This window comes from Cornus florida, unplaced genomic scaffold, assembly GCF_030987335.1.
Source record: "Cornus florida cultivar Cherokee Brave unplaced genomic scaffold, ASM3098733v1 CherokeeBrave_3.0.0_Hap2_Chr02, whole genome shotgun sequence".
Lineage (NCBI taxonomy): Eukaryota > Viridiplantae > Streptophyta > Magnoliopsida > Cornales > Cornaceae > Cornus > Cornus florida.
This window is the reverse complement of record NW_026775572.1, coordinates 24,788,105-24,804,062: the sequence shown is the minus strand read 5'-3', so window position 1 is coordinate 24,804,062 and position 15,958 is coordinate 24,788,105. Positions and strand designations below refer to the sequence as shown.

General features: G+C 39.4%; 1 protein-coding gene and 1 pseudogene across 1 annotated transcript in view; one reads left to right on the top strand and one right to left on the bottom strand.

The window, feature by feature from the left end:
* The window catches only part of LOC132294327 (disease resistance protein UNI-like), a 106,053-nt gene that overhangs the window by 44,986 nt on the left and 45,109 nt on the right, over positions 1-15,958 (bottom strand). The gene's annotated exons all lie outside the window — the stretch shown is intronic.
* LOC132297778 (small nucleolar RNA R71) lies at positions 2,875-2,973 on the top strand (annotated as a pseudogene).

Below are 15,958 nucleotides of genomic sequence, written 5' to 3'. Positions count from 1 at the left end.
TTTTTGAAATTTTGAAATTTGAAAAGTCAAAATAAAGTCAAACAAGGGTCAAAATAGATAAGTGAAGAACTGAGATCGATCTGAACAAAATGTTCGATCGATCATACAGAGGGCAAAAATATGTAGGTTTTTTGTTCAAAAATTTGGCTAAGTGTTGAAACTTGAGATCGATCGAACTTGAATATTCGATCGATCGATCGAAGAACTTCAGATCGATCTTGAAATGTTTTCGATCGATGAGCCAGAGAGCTGAAATATGCAGGTTGATGCAGGCTCAAAATTTTCTAAGTGTTGGAGCACGAGATTGATCAAACTTTGAAGTTGGATCAATTTAAGGTCTTCTGATCGATCTGAGAATTAGTTCGAATGATGGGACAGAGAGGTGATTTGGATGCAGGTGGATGCAGGTCGAAATTTTTTCTAAGTGTTGGATGCATGTGGAAGTTCCATCAATCAAACTCTAACTTATGCAAAATGGTCAATCACAACATAAAAATTCATGCAATCCTAATCACAGTTCCTATCAATGCATATGAACCAAAAACAAGTATCTAGACTTCATAAGAAATGAAATTTAATATAGAAATGAGGGAGGAATAGGGTTTTGACACCCTACGAAATGTCGTTGCTAGTCTTTAACGTCTCTAGCAAGACATTGGGCTCTTTTAGCCCGGATCAAAGATCTTATAACGCATCCCCTCCTTGTTGGGGTGATAGATGCTTTAAACTCCACCCAACAAATGGTTCTTCGAAGAACTTGTTGGATTAAGCTCAAACGAAACTTTTGATCCCTTGTCAATACAATAACAATCTTTGGGCTTTCATGCCCTTTCAAAGCAAGAATTTGAAACAACACTTTCAGAATGCAAGGTTAAAGATGATCCCTTTGAAGTTTTGGTCTTACACAAAAGCTCAGTTCCTTGACATTGAAGATCATGACATTTATCTACAACATTAACCTCTCCTTCATTTTTGTCAAATAAATTGAGTGTGGGATTGAAGATATTCAACTTCACCTTCATGTGGCCAAATGAGATCTTCATTATCCCCGTCCTACAATTGATGTTAGCATTAGCAGTTGCCAAGAAAGAACGGCCAAGGACAACGGGAATTTGACTTTTAAGATTAGGGACTGGTTCCGTGTCTATGACAACGAAATCAACCGGGAAGAAGAATTTATCAATTTTAATCAAAACATCCTCAATGACACCCCTAGGCTTCTTGATAGATCGGTCGGCAAGTTGCAAAACTACCGACGTCGGTTTTAATTCACCTAGGCCCAATTTGACATAAACCGAGTATGGAAGAAGGTTAACACTTACTCCTAAGTCAAGAAGCGCCCGATTATTGATATGATCACCAATGATGCATGAAGTAGTAGGTGAACCGGGGTCCTTAAACTTCGACAAAATGTTATGTTGCAAAATTGAGCTTACTTGCTCAGTCAAAACCACTTTTCTTGGTGCTTGACTCTTTTTCTTCCGCTTTTGGGTGCACAAGTCTTTCAAGAATTTGGTATAAGCCGGAATTTGCTTTATTGCATCCAAAAGTGGAAGATTAACTTTTACTTGCCTAAATATTTCCATAATTTCATTGGTTTTTGCCTTTTGCTTGTCTTTTGAAATAGATTCTTTTAAGGCATCCGAAAATGGAACTTTTGGTTCAAACACTTTTTCAGAATTTTCTTTTGAACTCTCTTCAACACAAGAAGTTTTCAAATCACTTTGTTTCAAATCATTTTTCAGCAAAACTTTTTCAACATCATTTTTCAAAACTTTTTTTTTAAACACATTTTTCAAGACTTTCTCATCCACAAGATCATGTATATGCAATGAATGAGGAATGGGATGTGAAACGGGACGGGTGACAACTTGAGGTTGCACCGGTTCACTCTCTTCATTGGACACTTCTATTTGATTGTCCATAACCCTACCACTCCGCAAGGTAGTCACCGTATTAATATGTTCAATGGTGTGGCCTTCCGATGAGAAATGGATTTCCACAACACATTGTTGCTTAGGTAGGGCATTAATAGGCATCTTTCCCTTCTCTCTTGCATTGAGAGTGCTTGTTATTTGCCCTACTTGGATTTCTAGCTTCGCAATAGGTTGAAAGTGAGAATGAAGCAATTGAGTGTTAGCCTCTAAAGTACCCAAAGCATTCAAAACTTTTTCTTCAAAGGCGGGACTTCTAGTATTTCCTTGGGAATAAGATTGGTTGGGAAAATGAGAATTAGCAAATTGATTCCCTTGTGATTGATAAGGTCTATAACCTTGGGATCCTTGGTTTTGAAGTGGAGCTGGAATGTACTTCCCTTGAAAACCGCCTTAAGAAGGGTTTGAGCCCTCTCCTTGGTTTTTCCAAGAGAAATTCGGATGATTCCTCCAACTTGGATTATAGTGAGTACCATAAGGATTGTTCCCTTGGTTCACAAAAGCTGCATTGACTTGTTCATTAGGTTCATTTTGCACTTGTCCGTGAGGACAATGAGAAGTAGAACGAAGAACACAAGAACAAGTCATACATGTTTCATTCGATGCACGATGAGAATGGTTAGGGAAGGAAGATACTTGGTTCGCCGAGTTTTGGTTAATCAAAAATTGATCAAACCTTTGAGATAAAGACTTCATTTCGGCGGTTATTTCATTTGAATTGTCGACTTGATGTAAGCCAACACTCTTCCTACCTTGTGAATTTCTACCATTCTTGGATGATAATATTCTATGCAAAGAATTTTCACTCATGCTCTCATAAATCTGCCACACGTCATCCTTATGCCTATCAATGTATGAGCCACCCATGGAAGCATTAACCATACCCTTATAATTGTCCGATAAGCTCTCAAAGAAATATTGAACTAATTGCCATTTGGGCATGTCATGATGTGGACACTTCCTAAGTAACTCATTGAAGCGTTCCCATGCCTCATGAAACGTTTCTCCATCCCCATGTGTAAATTCTCTAATTGAAGTTCTCATAGCATTGGTTTTTGAAACCGGATAATACTTCTTTAAGAACTCTTATTGCATTTCTGCCCAAGAAGTGATTGAAGAAGGCCTAAGATTGTTAAACCAATACTTTGCCTTGTCTTTTAAAGTGAATGGAAAAAGTTTGAGTCTTAAGACCTCTTCCGGCATGTTCGTATATTTTACGGTGGAACATACTTCAAGAAACGCATCCAAATGCTTGTAAGGTTCTTCACTTGGAAGTCCATGATAGTTAGAAAGCATTTGAATGGTTTGTGGCTTAATTTCATAATGATGTGCTCTAAATGGAGGCAATTGGATGCATGTAGGTGCATTATACTCATTAGGCACATAATGGTCTCTTAAAGAAAGAGGTGGATTAGCTACTTGAGGTGCAACATGAACACCTTGGTTTTGAATTCCTTGATTGATAATGGGAGGTTGTGGAGCATACATTGGCCTTGGCATTCCATATGGAGCTTGGCCTTGTTGTTATGGTGGTTAGTGAATGTATGGCTTAGGGATGCCTAATGGCACTTGTATGTTCTCATGATGCACATTTGGATGAAGGATACCTTGTTGGTCTATGTGACCAAGGTCCTCAACATAATCATCATTATGGTCATCCATTGATAGATTGGCTCTATTTGAACTTCCTCTTCCCCTAGGATTTCTATCGATGGATTCAAGATGCAAATCTAAAGGGACAAGAGTGGGTCTCAATGAACGAAGTCTATGCATGCACAATGCAAAACACAACAAGCACAAAGAATGACAAACACTTCAACTTCACAACAATTTCAATGAAACTTCCTCCACAGACACTTAATTCATACTCCCATGCTTTAACAACAATGATGCAAAGAACAAATAAAAACAAGCCTCCACACGGGCCGACGATTTAACTAAGGGATTGAGTAAAGAAAGTCTCACAAAGATCCTTTAGCACTTCAACTCCAAATTTAAAGCTTAGCTTAGCAAATTTTTTAAAATTTTTAGCTTTTTACTTTCTTTGCTTTGCTTGAATGCTCTTTTGCTTACTTCCTCTCTAACAATGCACCTAGTCAAGTAAGAACAACACAGTAAGTAACCAAAAAGAAAAAAAAAAATAAAATAAAGACACGATCAAAAGAGTACTAATCCTAATTGATTCCACACTTATGATGTTGCCTAATCAAATCAATCTCCGGCAACAGCGCCAAAAACTGACTAGTCTATCGCACTACCATCAAGTTTGAGAGTGTGAATTTTAGGCGAGGGCCAAGAGTTTCACATTTATAAAAGCCACTACTACCTTTCACTATAAATATAGCTAGGGTGAGTAGGGATCGTCCCAAGGGATTGTGAGGGTCAAACAAGGTTATGGAATCGCTATTAGGGCTAGTAGGTCGAGTGATCAAACAATTGGTTGGTTGGTTGATTAGACTAGAGAGCAACTAAATTAAACTAAGTGATAACAAAAGAATGCAACTAAGAGCAAATAAGAAAGAGAAGAGTCTTGGGGTTTAGAGATCACCACCAAGCAATGCATTTCTATACCATTGATAAGTGACTAATGAGGGTAAATGGTGTGTTACAATATCGGTGTCTGTGTATGTGATACCCCTCGATTCTAGAGCCACGGGTGATCAAGTCCGAGCACAGATCCGAGGGATACCAAACAATTAATATGTAAACAAGCAGAAAAAAAAAACTGAATTAAGAACAAATTAATAATACGCTGAAAGAAATCTAACATAAGAATCCTCAAACTTGAAATAAATAAATTAATATGATTTAAAACCGTACAACTCGGGAATCCACCTACTGGACTCCTAATCCCAAATCCTGGAAAAAATTATAGAATTTAAATCCAAAATTAAAATAGAAAGGAAGTCCTATGTAACCGGAAGAGTGAGTGTCTGTATCTGCTTCAACACGATCAAGCTCTCAACCTGGTACTGTCGAACACCTGAAAAATAAAGGAGTGGGTCAGGCCCACACGCAAGTCCTAATCTACTACGATCCAAACAGTAATCCGATACGCAGATACATCCTAGAAAGACTCAACAATATCTAGAGTAGTCCATATACGTATATATAGTACACACTATAGGACGCTCGCTAGTCCAGTAGGTCTGTCTCAGCCTGAATAGAAGGTAACATGCAAATACGCACCTTAAGGTGGGCATGAGTACCTAGACCTACCAGGGGACAACACCTATGTCCAGTTATCCATCCTAGGCGATATACGCGTCCTAACCATGGTCCTGAGACTCAGGCTCATACCATGGCACATATAATAAATATTTAAAGTCCGTACTCCTCCTAATATAAAATATCATCCATCTGTGTAGTGGTCTGATATCTATATAATAAATCCATCCTGCAATTATAGTAAATCATTCAATTCACAATTGATATGGCACATGTAGGTGATGGACTTAACCTTTATGGTTAATCCATACCTGAATCCAAATTGGGTCGGACTTAGTGTTTTGAACTAATCCATTCCCAATATAGGTAGGTCTTAGTGTTTTGAACTAAGCCATCCTTCATATGATACCGTCCCATACCGGTTCATATACATCCATATAAGTGGGACTTAACCTTTTTATGGTTAATCCAACTCATTCCAAATTAGGTAGGATTTAGTGTTTGAACTAATCTATATCTAGTATGTCACCGTCCCATACCGGTACATACAATCCTCCAGTTAACATAGTTAACAAAACAATATTAAGTAGTCATCATTCACAAATACAATTTAATACATATAACAAGTCAATAGGAATTATTACAGAATCCACATCACATTTTAATCATTTAAAATGCTAATACAAATCATAATACTCCAATCCTCCATAGAATCCTTAAATTGATAGAACTTATCAATTTATTCCCAATCAAGAATAGATGATTTTAAGCACTTACTATTGGGAATAAATTGGGAATAACACAGAAATTCCAAATTCCAGTGCCTAGTTTAATGTTCAAAACCGTCGATAAATCAATACAATCATGACAATTTGAGTATCAAATTTAATCCAATCTAGGTATAGTTAAATATAAGTAATTCACAATACTTATAATACTGGACTAATATTCCATTATACATATTTAGATCATATATAAAAACCTTACCCAACTTCAATAATCAAAACCCACAAGACAGTGTGCAAGTTACCAGTTTTCTCTTAGGTTCTCCTTGCTCTAATCTTTAATCCAGCTATGAATTAATATTTCTCCACATGAAACCAGCCTTAAACAATCTAACCCATCATTGAAAACAATTTAAATTAATTGCAGAACCCTGAAAATCCAATGGTTTTAACAAAAAACTCGTTACAGTATGCTTCAAGAAGAGCGGGCTCATTAAAAATGGGAGCCTACTCCAACTTTTCACCTAGAGCCGGCTCTAGAATCCTAGAGCCGGCTCCATGATACCTAGAGCCGGCTCTCCCTTTTGGGAGCCAGCTCTAAGAAGGTTGGGAGCCTTCTCTCCCTCCTCTCTTAGCAGCCTCGTCCATTTAGCTTTGTGTCCTTCAATTTCAGTAATTCACAGAACCTCTGTGATGTGTTTTAGATCATAATCAACGTTCAATATTAGTCCTAGATAAGTCTAAATCACTGAAATCCAGTCCTAAGATGTGAAGGAACACAGGTTTTTAAGCCATGTTTACAAAACCTCTGTTAGAAAGTTTAAGCAACTAACCGTAAATTACTTCAGTGCTCTTTTATATATACTTTTCTAAATTCTTGTTCTTGAATTCAAACCCAATCCTATAATAGTTTCTATTCATCCAATCACCTTATTAATCCCAATTGTAGCAAAGCTTAAACATAAACCACAGAAGACTAAAATGACAGAACCTCAAAAGTAATGCAAAATAATTATATCAACGAGTCTAACAAAATTCATACATGCATAACAGACTTGTTTTAATGTTTATTTAAATCCGTTATATCCTTGAATAAATCCCTGGAATCTACACTAGGCATGTACAGAACACGAATTACAGAGAAAGAGAAGATCAGAAACTTGCCTTTGAAACTTTGAATAAAAACTCCACCTGTTGTCTTTATCTTCTCCGGCAATGTGGGTTGTGTTAAACCACCCTTGCTACTCCTATTGCAGTCCAATAACACACACCAAACTTCCTTCTTTGACTCAGCTTTGTAAACCACCCAAATTCCCACTCCGGTTCTCTCTGTATCTCTCTGGTTTTTACTACAAGATTAGAGCTCTGTTTGTGGTTTACAGAACGTACGTTTATTTTTCCTAAACCCTAAACCACTGTATTGCTTATACTTATAGGTGAAAGCAATAACCTTAATTCACGTGTATTCAGAGACTAAGCCCTAACTCCAATCCTAGTCGGCCCATGAAACACTCTAAGTTGTAAAATACGACGGCTTACTATACAACCTTCTTAACCCTACTGTTTAACTAACGTATTGTTTTAAAACAATTCATCCACTTAATTTCCATAATTAAATAACTACTTCAAATAACTTAAGTCAAATAAAACGAAGATGCAGCTAAACCAAAAAGAAGCCAATTAATTCAAACAAAACAATTAACTCAATCAAATTATTCAAGTAATTAATTAAAACAAATTTAAATAAATCATTTATTTAAAAATAAATACACACTTAATTAATTAAACAAACCAAAACACATAGCTCACATATTAAAAATGCAATAAAACTCAAAATTATAAAAATTAAATTCCCATTCTATCCTTTTGGAAACTAGGGGTATTACAGTGTATGTGTTTGGTTAATTCAACAAGCAAGGATGACTAGTTAAGCATGTATTGTCAAAACATCATGTGAAAGGTACAATATATCTAAACAATAAAGCATATATTGTCTAAACATCATGTGAAAGGCACAATATATCTAAGCAATGAAGCATATATTGTCTAAACAACATGTGAAAGGCACAAAAGATCAAAACAAGTCATTAATCCTTTCATTAAGCTCACAATCCAAATACAACACAAGGTTAGAGACATATGCTACTTGCATTCAAAAGCTTGGATCATCAAACAACAAGCATGGATTGTCCTCCCATTTAACACTACACTACAACTACATTACATCTACACTACTAGCATGAAAATAAACTAAGGAAGAGGCACAATCCATCAAGGAATAAGTATGAACCATCAAGAAAATCACAAGAGCATTCCGTTAAGCAATATGTTTTGATAATCTCTAAATCTATAGCATCAATACACATAGACATTCATCAATAACACAAAATCTAGAGACAAGCACGTGAACATCTATTTTAACATATATAGACATATGGATAGAATGAAATAATCAATTGAAAGCATTTAACCATATAAATCATTGAACAATCAAGATCTATATATATCAAAGTGTCAAAACATTAATTACAACACTAATCCCTCAATAATACACAAGATTAAGATATAGAAAGCATGTTTGGGGCTAACTCTAGCCCCAAGAGGATGTCTAGCCACTCATGGCGATGTTGCTCCAACCCTCAAGGGCTAACTCCATGGAAGAAATTTGCTCCTTGTTGATGAAGAACTCCCCCTTTTTGTGTCTCCAGCCTCCTCCTCATTTCTTCTACATTAAGAATAGCCTCTAAAGTTGTATCTACCAAATGTTAAGTGTCCCCCTCAAAAAGTGCATCATATTCCTTTTATAGGTAGGTCAAGTGACACACAAAATGAGCTGGGGTCGTGCAAAGTATATTCCCCAATGATTGGATAAAGGACAACTTTCAATGAGCTGGAAATTTAACTTTTTCGCACTAGAGGAAGTTCGATCCACCGAACCTTGGACTTGGATCGATCGAAAGTGGCTGAGATCCATCGAACTTATGCTGGATCGATCTTCATTGGTAGCGCTTTTTGGATAAAGACAAATCTGAGATATTTTGAAGATATTTCTGGGAAAAGGACAAAAGTGGTTGGTTGGGTGGTACAACTAGATAAGATCAATCATTTGGATAAAGACAAAGCAGTTCGATCGATCAAAGAATGATGTTAGATCAATCGAACTTTTGAGATCTCTGAAAATGACATTATAGCTCTGATCCATCTTGAAGTGCTGAGATCGATCATATTGGATCGATCAAACTTTGATCTGAGATCAATCGAAGATGTTGATTTCTATCTTTTTCTTCCTTTTGCTTCCACTTGGCTCCTTTCTTTGATTTATCCCAGAATTACTTCATTACTGCTCTTATTTGGCTGAGTTAGCTTATTTTCGGGATAAGTGCCTGAAAATGAAAATAATACGAAATCAATCTAAAATGGTAAAGTAAGATAGATAAAGGTACTAGAATGCTTAAGCTTAAGGGATTTAAATACGCACTTTTCAGCGCTCATCAAAGATGTATTTTAGTGACTTGGGGTCGAGCTTTCCCATAGCATGGTCACTAATATGCGCATATACAATACAACCAAAAACTTTCAACCATGAAAGATTTACCTCTTTGCCTGTAATAACCCGAACCCGGGGGTCCAAACCGTTAGCCGGGTCCTTACTCGAACCCGAGGTCATCAACGTCAAACTTAACATTTCAAGTGTCAAAACATACTCGTTAGGATCAAAACCATGCTTACCCAAGGTTCTAAGTCATTCTCCCGAGTCCGGAGTGGATTACAAGGGAAGAAGGAACAAGAAGGCCAAACAGGTACACTTCGGCCGACCGAAGCAGAGCTTCGGTCGACCGACACACTGCTTCGGTCGACCGAAGCTGAGATACCGAAAGCATAAGAAAGTTTCGGTCGACCGAACCCTATTTCGGTCGACCGAAATGGAGATCCCGAGAGTCCACCAAGGGTTTCGGTCGATCGATGCCCTATTTAGGTCGACCGAAGAGGCTTCTCCGAGCCCTGCATCCTAAATCTGACCCACTGCCTTATGGAGATGAGAGGGGAACAAAAATGGAGACCTTATAATGAGTTATACTTGAACTGAACCATAAAAATGAGATATACAACGATCCCGAACATGAGTACTAACACACAATCAACTTACAAGATCATTTGTTACAATTACATAACGTTAGACATAATGCTTACATTGGTTCCATTTACATCAAATAAAAGCTAAGTCTTATACTTTCAGTTACAAGGCCATGAATGATAGTATTTGTTACATTTCCCAAACAATGGTCATACAAAAGAATGGCCTAAGTACAAAATAGCAAAATAGTCTTCTAACAACTTTCAAGCTTGCGGTGGATTATCATCTGCCAATTCCTTTCCGTGACCTGAAAAATGATAATTATAGTGGGGTAAGCAAAAGCTCAGCAGGTGGCACCTAAGACACATTTCTTGTGTCCCCGTGAATCCATACAAAGAATAGAGCAATAGGAAATGGGGATCATGGAATGTCGGGACAATATCATATAACAATCAATCTCAAGTATATACGATATGATGCAATGGGAGTGCAATGCATGTCGATGTCTCTCCCCATTTTTTTCACATTTGAAACCATCACTTTCAAACGGTTAATATAACCGGCCCTTTGGTGACCCTGCAGCGACACGAGAGAAGGATTGGCTAGTGTCCCTGACCCTTGGTACCCCCGCGGCCTCATTTTGGGCCCAGCTAGCTCAACCACGCTAGGGCAATCTCCCTAGTTGCCTATAGGTTATATTAACCCTCTGGCCCTTTGGTACCCCCGCGGCGACCGAGTTTTTATAAAACCAATTCTTCAAAAACATTCTCCCAAAATTCCCCATTTTCATTTCAAAACAATTCCCTTCATGCAAGCCCAATGTTATGCATATGAGTCTCGTGCTTTCATTGCAATAATACTAAGAGATTTCTTACAACACAATTAAACATGTTCTCATACATCATTTATAGCATGTTAACAACATAATAAACTTAGGAACTCACATACAAGCGTGCTCATCATACAAATTAAATTAATACACATCCTCATACATTCATACATGTTCTATCAAGTTAAAGTAACTATAATCAATACAATTAAGCATGCTAGTACACAAATCAAGTAAATTAACTCATTAAAGCACAAGACTTCGTGGATTAAGGACCCCTACCTTGATTTGAGCAAAACCCTTAAAATGGGTCAAGAAATTTGAAATCCAAAAGGAGGCTCAAAGCTGAAATTGTTAGTACTCACACGTAGAGCTCGTCTTGCTCTCCGTTTTGCCCCAAACGGCACTCCAGAATTCAAAATATTAAAGGAGTAATCAAGATTTGAAGCTTGCAAATCAAAAGGAAAAAGAAAAAAAGAAGAATGAGAGAAGAAGGGGATTACGGGAGAGAGGGAATGAGACCACATTAAGAAATGGTGGTGGGTCCCACCACTAACCTTTAACTTTTCCCTCTTTCTTTCACTTTAATTCCACACCACACACACATGCAATACACCACCAAAATAGATGCCACATAAATCTCATAAAATAAAATGTAGGAAATGCAAGTGGACTCAACCAAAATCCCGTGCACAAAACGTGAAAAGACAAAAATGCCCTTGTGGCAACAAAATTCCAGAAAAATAAAAAATGCTGAAAATCGGAAACATCACAATCTCCCCAACTTAAAAGGATTTTGTCCCCAAAATCAAGCCGTACCTGGGGGAGAAAACAACTCTGGGTACTTGGAGCGGACCTGTTGTTCAAGCTCCCAAGTAGCCTCCTCGACTCCGTGGTCCCTCCAAAAAACTTTTACCAACTATACTGTTTTGCCCCTTAACACCTTATGTCGTGTGTCAAGGGACCCTCTTCATAGGAGACATCTTCATCAATGTCCACGTCAGCCCCATCCAAAACATGAGATGGATCCGGTTCGTATTTTCGTAGCATCGACATATGAAAAATATTGTGAACCTTGTCCATCTGTGGTGGCAAAACAAGTCTCTAAGCAACTTCTCCTACACGGTCCAGAATCTCAAATGGTCCAATGAATTATGGCGACAACTTGCCAGTCTTCCCGAACCTCATCAAACCCTTCTGTGGAGAAACTCGCCGAAAAATTGTCTCTGCCTATCTGCATAGCTCTTTTGTCGGCTCTGAGCTGTGAGCAATCTCTATCTGATCAATTTAATCTTCTCGGTGGTCTCGAGTACAATGTCGGGTCCTAAGGCGACTGTCTCGCCTACCTCAATCCAACAAACTGGAGTTCTATATGGTCTGCCATACAACGCCTCAAATGGAGCCATCTCAATGCTCGTCTGATAACTATTGTTGTAGGCAAACTCGATAAGTGGAAGGTGATCCTCCTAACTGTCACCCAAGTCAAGTGCACATGCCCGAAGCATATCTTCCAAAATCTGGATAGTACGCTCCGACTGGCCGTCTGTCTGTGGATAGAATGCCGTACTAAGATGCAATGCTGAACTGAACGCTACTTGAAGTCCTTCCCAGAACTTCGAAGTGAACTTGGCATCCCTATCTTAGACAATGGTTACTGGGACTCCATGTAACCTTACAATCTCCTTCACATAAAAAACACCAAGTACCTCTGCATCATTGTTGCCTTAATAGGCAAAATGTGAGCCGTCTTGGTCAGTCTATCAATGATGACCCATACAACCTCGTTGCCTCTCCGTGACCTTGGAAGACCTGTCAAAAAATCTATAGCAATATGTTCCCATTTCTATTGCGCTACTGGTAATGGTTACAACAAACCAGCGGTTTCTGATGCTCGGCCTTCACCTGTTGACAGGTAAGATATCTTAGTACCACCAACAAACCCTTGAACCATAGACCCCCATCTGCATGCAAGGTCCAATCCTTCACTGTCTCGCTACTAGAGATTAAAGTATGAATGGTATCTAAATCTGAGTCATGTCTCTGCGACTCAATCACTCTTATAACAAGAGTAGGCTGAGCCACAAGACTAAACAAGAATACCGGCTTACTGTAACCGTCATCGTCAACATAATACAATCCCATCTCCGCCAGATCATTAAGCATCTTCTATTTCCGAATAGCTAATCCAGCTAGAGTTCCACGAGATTTTTGGCTTAAGGCATTTGCTACCATATTTGCCTTGCCCGGATGATACTGCAAATCAAAATTATAATCTTCCAAGAATTCAACCCATCGTCTCTATCTGTTATTCAAGTCCTTTTGGGAGAAAAGGTACTTGAGACTTTTGTGATCTGAAAGCACCTCAAACCTTTCACCATACAAGTAGTGTCTCCAACACTTCAGTGCAAACACGATTGCCGCCAACTCCAGATCATGAGTAGGGTAGTTGCACTCATAAGTCTTTAACTGTCGAGACCCATAAGCCACTACTCTACCATCCTACATCAACACGCATCCCAACACATCACGTGAAGCATCACAATAGATTACGTAACCCAAGCCACGCTCAGGTATCACCAACACTAGAGCCGTAGTCAACCTTGTCTTCAATTCCTGAAAAAATGACTCACATGCTTCATTCCATACAAACTTGATCCCTTTCCGGGTCAAACGGGTCATAGAAGCTGCCAAACGGGAGAAATCTTTCATAAATCTTCGATAGTAAACCGCTAGACCAAGGAAACTCCGGATTTCAAACACATTTTTGGGTTGCTCCCAATTCAGAACAGCTTCAATCTTCGATGGATCAACTGACACTCCACCTTCCGAAACAACGTGTCCCAAAAACTTCACCTCTTGTAGCCAAAACTCACACTTCTCATATTTGGCATACAATCGGTGTTCTCGTAAAAATTGCAAAACAATACTCAAATGGACCTCGTGCTCCTTCCGAGTCCGTGAGTACACAAGAATGTCATCCACGAAAACTACCACAAACTGGTCCAAGTAATCGTGAAAGACGCGATTTATCAAGTCCATGAATGCCGCTGGTGCATTAGTTAAGCCAAAAGGCATAGCAAGGAACTCATAGTGTCCATATCGTGTACGGAACGCTGTCTTTGGGATATCCTCATCCCTAACCCGCAACTGATAATAGCCAGACCTCAAGTCAATCTTCGAGAAATAACTGGCTTCCCTTAACTGATCAAACAAATCGTCTATCCTTGGCAAAGGATACTTGTTCTTGATGGTAGCATGATTCAACTTCCGGTAATCAATGCACAAGCTCAAGGAACCATCTTTCTTCTTACTAAACAAAACCGGTGCGCCCTACGGCGACACACTCGGTCGGATGAAACCTTTCATCCTCAGATCATTAAGCTGTTACTTCAATTCCTTCAACTCAACTGGTGCCATAAAAATCGGCGCGGTACCGGGCATCAAGTCAATAGTAAACTCCACTTCTCGGTGTGGAGGCAACTCTGTCAAATCCTCTGGAAACACGTCCAGAAAATCACGAACTACCTCCGGATAGTCTTCTCCCACAATATCATCTTCTTCGGCTAGAAGACTAGCCAAGAAATAATCTCCACAACTTCGTTCTCGAATTCCCTGCAATGACGAAGGCTAGGAATCACTCCGATCTCCCATGAAAAAGAAACAATTTCCCTCAGGAGTGCAAACTGTAACTCTTCCTCTGAAGCAATCAATTGTAGCATAAAATAAGGTTAACCAATCCATCCCGAGAATGACATCAAAACCAGTCATCTCCAGGAGGATAAGGTCAAACACAAAAGTCCGTCCGACTATCACAACGGAACAATTTTGAACAACTCGGCTTAAAGACACTGAAACCCCAACTGACGTATCAACACAACGCCTGATCCATGGAACTGACCTCTAACCCCTATGCAAGTGCAAATGATGATGAAATGAAAGAATGAGATGCACCAGAGTCAAAGAGAATACGAGCCCAAGAACCAAACACGGGAAAGATACCTCAGAGAATTGACTGTCCAGAAGATGCATCAGCCGGTGCGAGTGCAAAGACACGGCCCTGTGGTGCTTGTGCCTGAGAACTGCCACCCTGAATACCGGACTGCTACGCTAGCACAGTAGAAGCATCCCTCCTAATGGATTGTGAACCCTGAGAAGACATAGAAGGCTGTGGTGGTGGCGGTGGTCTGAACCCTGACTGCACTGTAGCGGACTGTGACGGCCTCTGTCGTAACCCTCTGCCACTACCGGTGCCTGCCCCCGAACTCGGACAGTCTCGAATCAAGTGACCTTGCTGGCCACACCCATAGCAAGCCCTTGGAGCTAAAGAAACTAAAGACTATCTCAAAGGACAACTGGACTTGTAATGCCCAGGCTGCTGACACTAAAAACATACGACTTCACTCTTGTCAAACCCAGCTGGCATAGGAGTGGTAGGAGCAGATCGTGCAGACTGTTGCCCCTGAAACTAAAATAAACCACCCTTATTCTTCTTCCAAGAAGATCCTTCTGAGGATGGCCCTGCACCTCTCTTTTGTTTCCACTGTTCCCTTCTTGCATCTTTGTCTTTGATATCAGCCTCAAGCATTAAAGCCCTCTCTACTGCTTCAGAATAAACCTTGATGAACTGTGCTGTTATCAACTGCCTTATTCTGTCATGAAGACCGGAAACAAATTTCCCAGTCTTGTTAGCTTCATCTCTCACCATTTCCGGAGCAAAGCGAGAAAGTGAAATAAACTTGTTCTCATACTCTGTCACTGACAGGTTGCCTTGGATAAGGCCAAGAAACTGGTCTTTTAACTCCCATCTTTTGGAAATTGGAAAATACTTCTCGTAAAATAATTCCTTAAACTTTTCCCAACTCATTTCTTCCACCTTATATCGACTCGTGACTGACTTCCACCAGAGCTTAGCGTCCTTAGCAAACTTGTAAGTTGCTAGGATGATCTTCAAATAATCCTCTGTCACGTCCATTAAGGTCAACTGAGTTTCAACTTGATCCATGTAGTCGTCTGCTACCATGGGATCCGCATCGCCCTCAAACATAACTGGCATCAACTGAGAAAACCCCTTAATGATCTTGAGACGCTTCTGAGCTGGCGTCTCCTCAACTTAAACAATAGGTTGTGGTGCCGACTGCGACTGAGCAGCAACCGTTGCCCTCAAGGCACTTTGCAACAAACGATCCAACTCCAGTGTCACAGAGCCTTCACCCACTTCTACTGGTGC